The sequence below is a fragment of the Schistocerca cancellata genome, chromosome 5 (genome assembly GCF_023864275.1).
Source record: "Schistocerca cancellata isolate TAMUIC-IGC-003103 chromosome 5, iqSchCanc2.1, whole genome shotgun sequence".
Lineage (NCBI taxonomy): Eukaryota > Metazoa > Arthropoda > Insecta > Orthoptera > Acrididae > Schistocerca > Schistocerca cancellata.
In genome coordinates, this window is record NC_064630.1 from 473,884,931 (window position 1) to 473,900,917 (window position 15,987).

The 15,987-nt window shown below is 43.4% G+C and overlaps 1 protein-coding gene and 1 non-coding gene across 6 annotated transcripts in view; one reads left to right on the forward strand and one right to left on the reverse strand.

Annotated features, from left to right (window-relative positions):
- LOC126187586 (nocturnin) overlaps positions 1–15,987 on the forward strand; it is a 399,558-nt gene that overhangs the window by 367,823 nt on the left and 15,748 nt on the right. The window lies entirely within an intron of this gene.
- Trnat-ugu (transfer RNA threonine (anticodon UGU)) lies at positions 14,857–14,930 on the reverse strand. The gene has a single exon. It is a non-coding gene; the product is annotated as a tRNA-Thr (tRNA).

Here is a 15,987-nt window from a genome sequence, read left to right on the forward strand (position 1 = left end):
GAGGCCGAGAAGTTCTTCTCGCTCTCCATCCGTCAGTGGAAACAGAAAACAACATTAGTACGTGGTACAATAAGAACCACACTATGTCAGGTAGTGGTTTGTAGAGTATAGAAGTCAATATAAGAACTCTGCGCCGGTACTAGCAGTGGATCAATGTGTTATGTACCCTCATTGTTAACGGGCTGTTAATACTTACACACACACACACACACACACACACACACACTCAAAAACAGACATTTCGTGCAATGTGCAGTGCTTCTAATCTGTGTGCTTTCTTTTGAGACACTTGTTTCCCCAGCTTCTTCCACGCAATGCTGTACAACAAGGGATCCGTAAAGCACTCCCTCCCCCCCTCCCTCCCTCCGTCTCTCTCTTCTCTCTCTCTCTCTCTCTCTCTCTCTCTCTCTAGTCCTTTAATCGATTCCAACTCCCCGTGACCCCATGAGCTAAAGCGCTCCAGTTCTGCTGTGCATTATCTCCCGAAGACTTCCCACGTTGTAACCCATTATACCTGTGATGTCATCAGTCCATTTCATCGCATACCGTCCTCTTCTCCTCATGCCTTCGATCATACCCACCATTAAGGTCTTTTCCCGTGTGTCTTCTGATGATGTGCGCAGTAGATCAGTTTTTGTTTCAGTGTCAGACCTTGCAAGGAGAAACCTGGTTTTATTTGCCTTAATATGGACCTATTTGTTTTCCTTGCAGTCCATGCAACTCTTAAGAAGTTTCTTCCAATACCATAATTCAAAGGAGTATATTCTCTGACGTTAAGGCTTTGTAATTGCCCAGGTCTCATATCCGTACAACACTACTGGAAAGAAATTTGTTCTTAAGCGTTCGTTTTGCTACTCATTTGCGACACTCGAGAAGCGAGCTCGTTTTTCATAACACGAGCGGACGCGCGGCGTGTTTTGTATACGCGTAAAGAATAACAATATTTTATTTTATCAAGGTAAACATGTTTGATCTAAATCACAGTTTCATCTCAGTTTAAACAACAATAAAATAAACTTACGTTAAATGAGCAAAAGCACTGTTTAATTTAATAATAATAATAAAATAAAATTCATTATATCACTCTGTTCCCACATACAAGTGATATCCCACGGTAATGACCCACTGGAAGCATTAAAGAGCGCGGTGCATCAGATCCAAGCCAACCACTTATTCGATTGCTGATTATCTCTTAGATAACTGCCTCTTTGTGGGACTGTGCTTCTAGCTCGTAATCTGTGTCATTTTCTTGTACGGATCGTAATTTTTTCTCACCTAGCTCGCTGTTTGTTTTATAATACTGATGCTCACTAGGACGTATAACAACACAATTTATCACAGTGTTAGTTGAACGAATATAGAAGAAATAGGTATGGGTAATTGTAAAACAGCGATGGAATGGTACAAGACAGTCTTATTTGTGGTCGGCGCAGTTTATACATAAGCGCGCCGCTCGACGGTTAATAGCTCCAGGAAGACGTCTACACAACACTACTCCTACACTTTCTGGGACAAAATTACAAGTGGAAACAATTCGGGGCCTAACAGGATTACCATCCTGCTATTTACAGTCACCCGATGATAAGTCCATATCTGAAAGTTCTTTCTTGCTGCGTGGCACTTGTCATAGACGGGATGTGGTTGCGTGGTCCTCTTCCCTTACTTCGGCGTTATTTCCGGGTAGAGCAAGAAGCCAAGAGCTTTCACGCACGTGTCCTGGTTAGAACGTAGGTGCGCCCCACTGCTGTTACCCACGGTGACTGTTGGGGACTTTTTCTGGTTCAGAGAGAACCCCGTGCCTCTGGCTTGCGTAAGATCTTTCAGAGTTTCCATCGCGTGTTAAGTAGATAGCTCTAGCTCTCAATCCTTGCGCATTTAGAGCGAGAAGATATGTTTGTTTAGCCTCCAAAGAGCTCGAGAAGATGTATTCGAGGGTTTCTGCTCAGGGGCGGCCGCTGCTGACGATCTGGTAAAGCTCTCAATGGGGCCTATGAACTCGAGGTTCATCTCTTTGCAAAATTCCTGCCGTTCTTGATAAGGCAGACTGGCAGATAACGTGTTACGTCAAGTAAGCTCTCGGCAACCGCTGCCGCCGCGCTGACGTCACTGCGGCTGTTGTTGCCAGCTGCGAATCCGCCCAGTCTGAAAGATATGGAGGGGTGAGCGCGATATATTCGTCCGTACGGCAGGCCCCCCTGCTGGCTCTGATACAGCAGCGAGGGCTGCTGTTTCGTTCATCTGACGTCATCCTTGGCTGCCGTTGCGACGTTGGTCTGCTCATTTCCGCATAGCCGGATATTAGTTACATTGCGCTGTTTAGATCTCGCGATTATTTTGATGCGCGTACTTCAATACTTTACCAAGATCGCCAGTTATGAGATGCAAACAAATGGATAATATTGACTTGTGTGTCAGTGATCTATTCGAATGAAATTTATGGCCTAGAGGTATTCAGGGCGGCACAGTATTTCTTATGGGCTTACCGGCCTATTGCAATCCTTGCAGCGCTTCAATGAATTCATTTGATATCTAATGCTATGCCTACTAGATAAGGAAACCATATGGTGGTGTAGTGCTCTTGAGTCGGTTGCTCTTGCTTCTTGTACGAGATTTCCTGCATAGATGCAGTGCACTTTCCGAAAACAGTTTCAACAAATTCTTTCAACTGCCTTACCAATTACAGATTTGAAATGTTCATGCTGTTTCTAAATATTAAGCGATGTTATGCACACAAGATATTCATCATGAAATTTGCAATTAGTCAGTGATTCGTCGAAATGAGAGTTTATGGTTCGAGATACCTTTTCAAGTCTCAAAAAATCTATTATGATTATATGCAGACTAAATCCATAATGAGGTTCGCCGAATCGACAGTGAGCTTCCCCCATTTTGTTCGATGCTAAGGTGCTATTCCAACACATGGAGAGCCTCTACAATGCCGTTCGAATTTATGGTAAATAAGAAGTGGACTGAGGCCTGAATGGGAATTTGGATTGAGGAGGGAGGCATGCTAGGGTAGTCTGTGCAGCTGTGCATAGCCACTGTGCTAGGGTGGTGTAGTGGTTATTGCATCTGCTTAGTGAGCAGTAGATTCAGGTTCGAATCCCGAACTTGGCACAAAATTTCATTCGGATCTTCAGTCTGTATATATACCCCAGTAATTTGTCGACTGAGTCGCATTTCTTCGTAGGTATTCCATACGATCGCATTTTAGTTACTAGCCGACATGTGGTACAGTGTCGACCGTCTTTTGGAAATGCAGGAAGGTGGAACGAGCACGTAAGATCGGTAGTAGCAGAGAAGGTGAATGGTGGCCTTCGGTTTATTGGGAGAATTTTAGGAAAGTGTAGCTCATCTGTGAAGGAGACCGCATATAGAATATTAGTGTGACCCATTCTTTAGTACTGTTATAGTGTGTGAGATCCACACCAGATCGGATTAATGAAAGATATCGAAGCAATTCAGAGGCGTGCTGCTAGATTTACTTGTGGTACGTTCGATCAGCGTGCAAGTATTATGGAGATGCTTTGCGAACTCAAACGGGAATTCCTGGAGCGAAGACACTCTCTTCGCAAAGCACTATTGAGAAAATTTAGGGAATCAGTATTTGAGGCTGGCTGCGGAACGATTCTACCGCCGCCAACGTACATTTTACGTGAGAATCACGAAGATAAGAGAAATTAGGGTTCATTGGTGACATATCGATAGTGGTTTTTCCCTCGCCCCATTTGCGGATGGAACAGGAGAGAAATGACTATTAGTGGTTCAAAGTAGCCTCCGCAATGCACCATGCGGTGGCCTGCGGCATATGTATTATGAAGATACAGATGTAGAGGGAAGCTACCTGTTCACTTGCTTCTACTGTAGCTGCTGCTTGCGTGAATAGCGCGAGCAATGTATATGACGATAATTTTACACGAATCAGTGCTGGTTCTTTGAGATAAGCTTAGAATATGCTCTAGAATCCTGCAGCACATAGACTTTACCAGTATATTCTATGATTCTGAACATCCATTCATTTACTCTTTTGTAAACTGGAGTGACCTGCCAGCTGTGAAAACTAGTTCATTCAGAGGCACAAAGATGTTCGCGCTCCACATTAACGTTATTATCTATCAGTTGATAAGCCTGTTCTTCTTCCTTCTACAAGTGTTAGTCGTTTATCTGCTACCCAATCGAAGCCCGTTATGGAAACTGTGTTTTGTGAAATCCAATAAATACTTCTGCGAACACTGTAAGACCTGTCACTTTACGCTGGTCGCCTGGGAGAGTCAGTATGTGGATCACAAAAAAGTGGAATTTCATTTCCTATTGTGTAGCACGGTGAGAACGAGAGAAACCTTCTAAAGACAAGTCATTTTCTGCTTGAGCAGCACAGACAGCAGTTCAGTCTGTCGGGAAAACCCCTGTTTTACCTGTAGGGATGATACGGACGCTAATGGGGCCCCACTGCTGAATAGCGTGCTCCGAGTGGGGAGATTACGGTTGAGTGTCACACGCAGGAAGCACTCCTCTGATAGCACGCCCTACTTCGCGATAGAGAATTAAACGTTGCCTCCGATGGAGGCACCACAGGATATGCTGTGGATGTATGTAGAAACGTAAGTCCGTGAATTACGGGGAACGACAGAAAGTTCTCAAGGTGTTCAAGCCAGCTGTTTCACCGTTAATATCAACGGCATCGTGGAAATTCCACACACTCATACCGGGAGAGCGTTTAAGATACTGACCTTGTATTTGGGAAGAATGGGGATAAAGTCACCGCTTAGCCTTACAATTTACCCACGATTGGTTCCTCTCTATGTCGTTTCAGGTGACTGTCGTGATAGTTCCTTAAAAGTGGCATGCGCCCTTTCTTCGCCCTAACCTTCTCCAACGGACGTAGTGCGGTGTTTCTAACAACTTCGCATGCATGGAATTTTAAATTTTTACCTCATATAGAGGATATGTGATGGTGATAAGGCAGTAACTATGCATCTGAGAGGTGTGCTGCAAATGTCAGGATATAATGGGTTCATTCCAATGGGACGGCAGCAGGAGAACCGGTTTGGAAAATGGATACGTAATGCACTTTTATGCAACATGCTTGTGCTTTTGTGACATAACTGGAACAGTGCTCATGATGGTTAGAAGGCGTAACATACGACAGTAAATAAACGTGTTCAGTAGTACTTTCTCGCTGTTCGGCACTGGAGACCTATTCGGGAAAGCTTATTTTGAATTCTGCCCAGTGCATCCTTATCTGCCTGTCATGCCTCCTTTGAGTCACAAAACGTGAATTGCAGACTGATTCCTCCAAACCTCATCCTCGTACCCCCCAACGCTAGTAATCCCAACTGATTATTCTACTCATCACATCTAATAATTGTTGTAGTCTTGAAAGACAAGTGAATATGCATCAAGCACTGTGTCTAGTTCGCTAACCCTTTCATGTGGTTCGACAGATGTCAGGCGTCTGAGGTTAGATACCAACAGCGATTTGCACTTCTCAGCTTATAGCCTGACAAATTGCCTTAGCGAAGGGGTCAGATCCTCATAAGGACAAGCAGCTATAAAATCGTCAACTGATGCTCACAGGTTCACTCAAAGGTGTCACTGAAGCATCCAAACAGTCAGTGTGCATCTAAGCTCTGAGTTGGCCAGCCCTATCAATCGTCAAATCTAGATTAGTCTTCGGTAGCTGACATCAGAAACTTGGTAGCAGACAGCCGTATTCACTCGAGCCCATCCCAGGTGGCATGCAGCGGAGCAGGTTGCACGCTTCAGGCTGCCAACTGATCTCAGATCCCACTGACTTACGCCACCTACTAACTGATGACAACTGGACATTGGATAGGCAGGGGAATTGTGTGTCCCCGTCAACTCCATAACTGGGATGCTGCATTTGGGTATCAGAGATAGGCATCACAGCCAACCTCCTGGGGTCCCCATTATCGAGGGCCGCTTATTTGGACGTCATCGCCCTTCTCAAAGTTACCCTCCCTCAAAGCGGCCTCCTCCCAAATGCCAACAGGAGACCGATTTGATACCGCGAGCCTAACGTCTCCTTTGGGTCCTCGGCTGCGTGGTTTTACTCTGATGACAAGAAGTCAGAGCACATGTCGAAGACGCCTCAGGACGCCGTTAGAGCCTCTACTACTTTGAAGAAACACCAGCGCTTGCGTCAGCAGCTGTTGTCTCAAAAATTCTGTTGCAGTTATCAAATGACGCAACTGTACAGCGACCAAATCCGTTTATGCCGTTGTTTGCGAGCACTGTTTCGAGTGGAAACTTTTCCTGGTGCTTTAGTGCATTTGTCCTGTAACTGAAAAAGTGTAGATACTAGTTTCGAGAATCTCTTTATCTGAAAACATTGAGCTTTGAACGTGGCATCTGAAAGATTTTATAAGTTTACTATCTACCATGCCGTTCGCAATTTTTATGTAAGAACTTGATCACCTGTCACATGTCGTATATAACAAGAAGACAGCAGTTCTTAGTTGTTAATCTGTACCATCAACATTCCTGCGATAAGATACAGCAAGATAAGAATGATGATGACGTGCTTTCTCTCCAACAAACTGGAAGAACTGACAGAAATAACGCAAATTACTTCTTTGCTAATTGAGTGGTTCCATGGATGCTGATGTAAACGCAGTTATCTTTCGAAGAATTCCATTGAAGATGACGGCTGAATAGCTAGTAAAGTTTTATATTTTTATGTCGCATTATCTGAAACTTCTCGTAACAACTTGTACTTATTGTAACCTCTTTTACCTCGTGCGTATGGGGAAAAATAGACGCTGTATCATAACGGATAGCGAAAACTGACGCGTGTATCAATATATGATGGTTGATGCATAAACTTTGTTCCAGTACATTTGTCCACAAACGAAGCGTTTCCGAAATAATTGCAAACGTATGTAAACATGGCTAATGGAATGTAGGTTAACTAAATCGGGCGATGCTCCGGTAATTAAATTAAAAATCGAAACATTTACAGTAGTTGATGAGTTTTGCTATTTGGCCAGCAAATTGACTGATGATGGCCGAAGTAGAGAGGATATAAAATGTAGACTGGTAATAGCACAAAAAGCGTTTGTGAAGACGAGAATTTTGCTAACGTCGAAAGTATTTGTCTGGAATGCAGTCTTGTACGGCAATGAAACTTGGACGATAAGCAATTCAGATAGGAAGAGAACAGAAGCTTTTGAAACGTAATGATGCTGATGAAATGGGAATATCGCGTAACTAGTGAGGAAGAGGTACCGAATTGAACTGGGGAGAAAGCGAATTTGTAGCACACGTAACAAAAAGAGGGGATTAGTTGATTGGCAGTTTGGTACTGGAGGGAAATGAGTGGGTAAAAATTGTGGAAGACGACTGTGGGATGAATATCGTAAGCAGGTTCAGATGGATGTAGTTTGCAGTAGCTATTCAGAGACGAAGAGGCTTGCACAGGATGGACCAACGCAGAGAGCTGCATCACAGCAGTCTTCGGACTGGAGACCATAAAAACGACGCTTACAAGCTGCCACTGACTTCAGTTTGAAATATTGCCCTACTTAGGGTAAATGAGTTTGAAATATAAATTCTCCGTTTAATTGCGCTCTTCAAATTTCATCCACATCCTTTTTTGACAAGAAATACGAAACTACTTCAGCGCGTTACAGGGTGTCCCAGGAGGAATGGTCAGTATTTGGGGATATGATAGTGACGATCAATCGAAGCAAAAAGAATTCTCGTAAACGTAGACTCTAAAATGCATAACTTAAGAGCTATGAGCACTTACTCATCTTCGCTACGGTGAAACATATCTCTTGTACTGAACAAGTTATCATATCTCTTAAGTCATGTATTTTAGGGCCCATGTTTATCGACATTTTTTCCTTGTTTGGTCCATACTACCTCCCTCCAAAATATGGAAAGCAAAGAGCTCGCAGTAAAAGATTAGTTTCACACCAGTGAAGGTGAAGAAAATGAGCCCTTTTTTATTAGACTTTTTCGTTTCGAATAATCTTTCCTGTCATATCCATGAATTTTGACCATTCCTCCATGACCTGTTTTGTTACAAAGTACGGCACACTCGTTCCTGTTGAAAGAGAAGTTCTAAGAGTCTGTTTCGCATTTGTATGAAATACTGCACTCATCTATGCGATGACTTACGAATTCTATCAAACACCGCCGGAGCTTCTCATAAACTTTGGCAGGATTATAGAATTCGCTGCTCCATTTCTTCAGTCTAATTAGCGGGAGTAAGTATCACTTCTGAGACGATCAGGTGCTCTAGGAGACATCCCTGGACCTATCCATCTCGGACCACACTGGTGCCATAGATGTCGTCTTTCATCAGCAGCAAAATACAGCCATGTACAAAATGGCAAGTGCCACATTCCCCAACCATTGTCTGTAGTGAAATTTGTACACTGCTAGAGAAGATCCTGGTCGAAATACATTTCTGCTACCTGGAACACCACTTCTGTGGTGGCTCTTATCCTCACTTCGGCAGTTACCTCGCAAACACCTCGTTTACTGGCTGTTGTTCACTGGTATGTCTTTGCTTTTATTACAACTCTAACGAACATGGCGTAGCTTCGCAGTTGTTAAATGTGTATTGGAATTGTATACGTGCTAATCTCCTTTTCCCTCTCTCCCTCCCTCCCCCCCCCCTCTGTCACTCTTTCTTTCTCCCCCGTCCATTTCCTTCTCCCACTCTGTCCATTTCCTCTCCGCCCCCCTCTGTCTGAACTTCATGCTCCTTTATTGTTATTACAAGCGAAGTCGCTTAACATGAGTCGGTGAATCGGTTGGTATTAGTTGTGAATGCGGTGTGAGATGGACCTTTCGAGCTGCTCGATTTGTGAGAATAATAGCTTCAATGACAATGCTTCGCATAATTTCAATATGCGAACGGGAAAAAGTACAAAGTGCAACACGACTCAGATTCTGTAGTAGTATTTTAGTCATAAGCCAGTGGGCAACTTACCTGTTTCTTGAGCTGGTCACTGTGGGTGGTTTTGGGTCTCGGGGTGATGTGCTTGTGTTGGTTGTGATTGGGTGGTTCTAGATCTCGGGGACTGATAACCTCAGATGACTTAGAGCCATTTGAACCTGTTCTTTGTTAAAACCGACTGCGAAAAAGAAAAGAAAACAGCACGTTATTGCTTATCCAACTTTTGTGTAGATTTATATATGAGAAGAAAGAATACAGATGTGTGAATCAATTCATCACATTGTTTAAATGCCCTGATATCGTATTTAAAACTGACCGCGAGAAATAAAATTAAACCAAATTCAACAGAAAACCGGTTCACTTTCGTTAAAAAAAAGAAAAGAAATATATCCTATGTCCGCCCGAATACTGAGCAGAGCATCGTGTAAAACTTTGAGGTAAACATTAGAGCATCATGTAAAAATTAGAAGAAAAACAGTCAAGAACTTTTCGAGACTACTGGAAGCAAGGTTACGCAACATCTTGTTTTTACTTCGATACTTTCATTCGCGCCACAGTTCTCGAATAATGATGATACATCCTGTACATAAACATCCACACGATGCTGCAGATGCTACATTAAAGTGTAGATTCCTCTGTAAGTGGGGCAGGAGAGCTGCTTTGCAGATCAGTGAGTGGGACCTTGGGGCAGATCACTTCCATCAAGGCTACGCTAAAACGAAATTATATTCAGATTTATCTCCTCGTTGACCGTAAATTATTGCTCTTGAAACTTGTCCATCAGTCTTCCCTGCGAGAGGTTAGGCACAACGCGTCCGCTAAGGATTAAAAGATAAGCCGACACGGGGAAATCTGGGCTGGCTCAACTTAGCTAAAGTGGAGGGTGGCCAAGACTGCATACAGGTCACACAGTCCGCAAATACACAATCGGGTCACGGACGTGAAGCTGCGGGCAGCGTGCGAGGAGAATCGAATAGCAGACAACAGCGTGCCAGCTTTATTCCGTTGTTTACATCTTTATTCATGGGAACAAACCAGGTAGTAGGGCTCGATCATAGTGCCTGCGTTTCAGGCCTGCCAAAGTTACACCGTTTATCTGAGTCCGCCTTGCACTTTACATCGTTCGCTCGTGGTCGATTAAAGGATATTAGGACAGAATTATGACTCTGTCATTAAGCGTTCTTATGTGAGAAGAGACCCGTCCCTTCATGGCGAAATAAAATCGTTCAGTTGTGCCACCTTCGTTTGTTTAGTAGAGAGTTAATACTTTGTATCAGCTGCAAAAGCAAGATGAATTAATTAATAAATTTCAATAAGTAAATCCACAGAAAGTACGTTATTCTAGACGCACTTGGAATTATTTCTAGTAAGATAATGCTGTTGGTAACATATTCTCTCATCATTATATTTAATTGACTCGTAATGTACGTGACGTATATCCTCTGTCGACATCGATCAATGAATTCATTGTAAGTCTTCCGTATAAGGAAGCACTATGGGGTAGCACATTCAAACCTCCAATTTTTGTTTTTCCTTTAATTTGCTTCGAACGAATACTGGTATCACTCCTTTAGTAAAGACATCTTTACACATTTAAGCTCCTGCTCCATCTCCTAATGATTTTGGTGACCAGTAGACATTGAATTCGAAGAATCCTTCTTTTTTCTGTTACTGCGATAAACTCCGTTAAGTTATATTGGGTTTCATAAATTTTTACGATAACATGAGACTGTTGTTAAAGGCTTATCTGTTATTGCTGTCTTGATGCACTGAAATTTATAGAAAATTTCTGTGTACAGTACGAGGAATTTTTCTTGTTGTTCTTGACACATTTTTTCGAAGTTATGCTCCTGAAAAACTAAATCGTTGTACATTAGTAAACCATCTTTGCATACCATAATATTTTGTTCGTTGACAGCCAACGCAACAGTGTATTCCGTTGAAATCGCTGAAAACAGCTACCGCTCTCTTTTCTCTACATCCCTCCTGTTCTCCAGGAGCGCGTAACGCATGCATCAGTTAGACATAATGAGCGAAAACGCTGCATAATTTAAGACAATTATGTGCCAGAAATAATAAAATGCAACTATTTTACAGGAAACGTGAGCATAATGGTGTAAATCGTTACCGAAATAATTTACATTATGTATAGATCACACAATTTTAATATTAATAATTCAGTTGGCAAAAAGCAGTTGATAGTGCAATTTCAGATTTTTTAATGAGTGTTATCCTTACTTTGTAATTTTCAGTCCTCCTGGTTACATGGTTGTGTTAGTTTCCTGAACATGTATATATAGTTGTTGTTTTCGATCGCAAGTTGTTTTATAAATTGTTTTATCAGAAACTGGTGAGAGAGATGCACATTTTTTAAAACTACTCTTAGAGTGACTAAGATAGAGCGCAGATTTCTTGTAAAGTAAATCTCTGAATGTCGTTCTATCGTCCGTTAAGGAATCACCCATCATCTGCAATAGCATAGATATTCCATGTAATTAACTCGAGCAAAATATGCGTTCGAATAATGTGATGAAATATTTTGTAATTTTTCTATGATTTTTTATTTTTTCTTTAAATGTAGGAACTTACAGGCGCTCAACGTCGAGGTTATCAGCGTCCTCCTTTAAACGTAGTCCAGACACTACCTTGCCGACAGATGCCAGTGATTACATGATTCCCGACGTTATACTGTTAATAAATACTAATCGCCATTTCAGCGTCCAATTCAGAGAGCAGCATCATATTGTTTTTAATATTACGGTACTTATTTTTAGTAGGCAAGGCTGATGCAGAAGCCAGAACTTTTATGTTCCCAGTTTTCCAATCAGTGAGAAAATATTCGTACGTAGCTGCCCTGCAGATTGTGCAGAGAAAAAGGATACGTTCGCCTTGACGTTTAGTACACGACCCCGCTAACGAGCATCAATTGACATGGTGAAGCTAGCAGACTTCATCATTACGTCAAGAGTAAACCGTTGTTTCATCCTGCCGATTAACCTCTGCGCAATGTATCAGCGTAAGACATTCGCGGGCGGATGTTTACTGCGGCAGTTTTAAAGCAACATAAACTAGAAGAAGACGAACCAGTAAACTGTGCCGTTGCTGCAAGACGGTCTGCCTATTTTGGGACACTCATTCTGACCGTTGATCAAATTGGAAAGAAGCAGTAGGGTAATGTACTGGTTACTCCACCAGTTGAAAAGAAGTCATTTCTATCCAGTTTATTGTGATCGACAGAAGGAGAGAGCAGCAAACTGTCAGGACGCGTCGCTAAAGGATTACTGATGGGCAAGCTGGTGTCAGGAATTTGCTGCATCTTCGACTGACGTTTTTGACTCGGTCACTGTTTTTCGTACTCAAACTATTTTCATCGGAGTAGAGAAAAGCAATGTGGCTCGACTATTTCCGTTCTGCCTTTGTAATTCATTTCATGTTTTTTTCAAATTCCTTCTCGTTGAGTACCTGTCACGGAATTGGCATTAACAGTAATAAATCTCAGAGTAATCGCTGTAGCCTCGCTAGGAATAAAGGCGCTGCATAGACAAACAAATAATGTAGTCCCTATAATGGGCAATTGTTGCTAATAGGATACTAATTTGTATAATTAAATTCACACCCGAAGTATACAGTCACTGGCTTGAATGTCTCCTACTGCAGAATCACCATATCCTGACGCCCTATAAAAATGTTGTGGCCTACTGAATAGCCTTAATACAGCTATAATTACTGTTCACGGGCAATGACGATCACCATCAGCGCTCTATTGTCAGATATAGTGACGATCTAAGCTTTACTGCTAGTGACACTTACAATGCTGACTTCGACATTGTCCTGCACGCGCTGATGACCTCTCGGAACAATCCTCTGTCTTAGAGAATAAACCACCTATGGGTGCACAAGTAGCAGAAATTCACCTTGTTCCGCACTAACAGGATTTGGGTAGTAGCGTTTGAAAGCTACGTCTGCCCTTCTGATTAAAGCAACAACAGTCTTAGTGACGACTGGGAATCAGACTAGAAACGCTTCGGAAGTTATGCAATCGATACAGAATTCACATTATTTCCAACAGGGACTGTAAATGTAATTTTCCAGTCCGTTCGTGACTCACGCGATAACACGGGGGCTAGAACGGACAGGAAATGTGTTGCAGGATGTATAAAGTTGATCGCCCACTTCAAGCAAGAAGCCCATATTTCTGACTTGCACAGCCATTACTTTGCATGCTGTTGCGTCAGTAAATTAACACGATTACTGACATTGTTTTTAATACCAAACTTATTTTATTCTGCGAAATCACCAACTGATAACAAGAAATATTTGTATCTCACTCTCAAAACGTTCCCATCCACCTTTTCGGTACTGGGTTCGAAATTCAGTGTTCCTATACAAGTGTCGAGTAGAGGTAAATGTTAACAAGTCAAATGGCTCTGAGCACTATGGGACTTAACATCTGAGGTCATCAGTCTCCTAGAACTTAGAACTACTTAAACCTAACTAACCTAAGGACATCACACACATCCATGCCCGAGGCAGGATTCGAATCTGCGACCGTAGCGGTCGCGCGGTTCCAGACAGAAGCGCCTAGAACCGCTCGGCCACTACGGGCCGGCTGTTAACAAGTCAGATGCTTATGTGCGTGTAGTCCGTTCTGCTGTGCATAATGTAGGAAGGTGTCACGTACGCCACAAACACTTACCATACTTGCGCCAGAGACGTACGTTTACTCGCCGTGAATGCGAACACAGCAACATGTAATTTTTAGCTAACAATAAAGTTAGAGCATTTAGGAACGTGCCTTAGCTGGAATAAATTTTGAGACTCACAGAGAATTTAGATTTCTTTATTGTCAGGAGTAATGGACATAAATATGAGCCAAACCTTCCAGATCATATTGGTCTACCTAGTTTGTCCTTTACGTCGTTAGGCCTACGAAGGCGCCACGAAGTATTAGCTTATGCACATTTGTGTGTGTGTGTGAGTGAGTGTGAGACGTACGGAATCCTCTCCATAGTTCTGATCCCTCTCAGTACGCGATTTGTGTGACCTTCCGGGTACTCGAATTTTCTGCAGCAATCTAGAATCGTTTGCTCCGAAAAGGCTACTTAGTGAGCGTCTGCCGTGATGGTTTGTCCGCGGCTGATTTGGGTAAAGCAAGTCAAACGTATTCGAAGTTTCGTTTCGGAGCGTAGTGTACGTTAGCCTGAAACTTACTTGTAGATTAAAGAGTGTACGAGGCAGGAATTCGAACCCGGACTCCGGCTTTTCATGTGTAACACTCGTCCCAAATCGATAAGGCCTTACTGCCCCACTCAGCTCCTGAGTGTGAAGGTACTTCTCCTACTCTCACAAACGTGAACAAGCATACCTAACTGGCTTACAGCTCTTGATAGAAGGGATGAGATGAATTGTTCCGCCGTAACCTATGGTTTTTTCCGAGAAGAACCGTTACCTCTGAAACATTCGACGACTGCCAGCACAGCAAGTTGAGCAGGTAGGTTTCTGACGAGTTTGGGAAAACGAAAGGCAGGTAAGGTCAGATTGAAGAACTGAGTCGGGCAGTTAAATGTTTTCAGATTGTGTGAGGATTGCGCCGGCCCGATTCGACACAAGTGCACGCGCATACTTGTTTCTTGTGAACAAAGTGTCTTCTTCATATGATAACTATTTCCATAAAGCGGAGCCAGTGTTGTGTTTTTGCCAATGAGAGTGAAGTACCAGCGGGGAATATCAGAAAAATGCACGCGCCCCTTTACTGCTGGTTTCAACTCAGACATAATCAGTTGGTTCTTTTCTGTCATTTCGGTACTACATTACGTGACTCATACATAAATCGGACAAGTGAGGCAATAAATGATAATTAATTGAAACCCTCAGCTGCTGACAGGTGTTGTTGATATACCTCGATGGGGACATCTGAAAATGTGTGCCCCAACCGGGACTCGAACCCGGGATCTCCTGCTTACATGGCAGACGCTCTGTCCATCTGAGCCACCGAGGACACAGATGAATAGCGCGACTGCAGGGACTTATCCCTTGCATGCTCCCCAAGAAACCGACATTCCCAACTGTCCACTGTCCTGCAGTCGCCGATGGTGACATCTGAAAATGTGTGCCCCAACCGGGACTCGAACCCGGGATCTCCTGCTTACATGGCAGACGCTCTGTCCATCTGAGCCACGGAGGACACAGATGAATAGCGCGACTGCAGGGACTTATCCCTTGCATGCTCCCCACGAAACCGACATTCCCAACTGTCCACTGTCCTGCAGTCGCGCTATTCATCTGTGTCCTCGGCGGCTCATATGGATAGAGCGTCTGCCATGTAAACAGGAGATCCCGGGTTCGAGTCCCGGTTGGGGGGCACATTTTCATCTGTCTCCATCGAGGTATATTAACACCTGTCGGCAGCTGAGGGTTTCAAAAAAAATGGTTCAAATGGCTCTGAGCACTATGGGACTCAACTGCTGAGGTCATTAGTCCCCTAGAACTTAGAACTAGTTAAACCTAACTAACCTAAGGACATCACAAATATCCATGCCCGAGGCAGGATTCGAACCTGCGACCGTAGCGGTCTTGCGGTTCCAGACTGCAGCGCCTTTAACCGCACGGCCACTTCGGCCGGCAGCTGAGGGTTTCACTTAATTATCATTTATTCTAGAGAAGCTGCACGGTCATCAGTGGTATTTGTTCTTTCGAGAGCAGTTACTGTCTTCATATAAAGTGAGGCAATATTTGTTTCTGGGAGCAGTGAATGTTCTTCAGAGGGGAATACCTCGTGAGATGACTGATCACTGAGTCAATATGCTCTTGTGGACGGCAGCAGTTCCTGCTCACTTCCGAAGAAATTTCGTGTTGAGAGTGGCGTGATGCACGTCACTCAGTTTTGTGAAAGGCAGCTAGCGGGAAGACTTGCCTAGCATCGCTGATGCAGCGGAGGAGACCCGTTTCACTGTTCCCGGAACGCTCGTGCTGCGTGGACCGCTCCGGGCGAGCGCCATCTTGGGCGAGCGCCGAAGATGGTTATCCAGCTGCATAGCTGCGCGGGGTCAATTTCA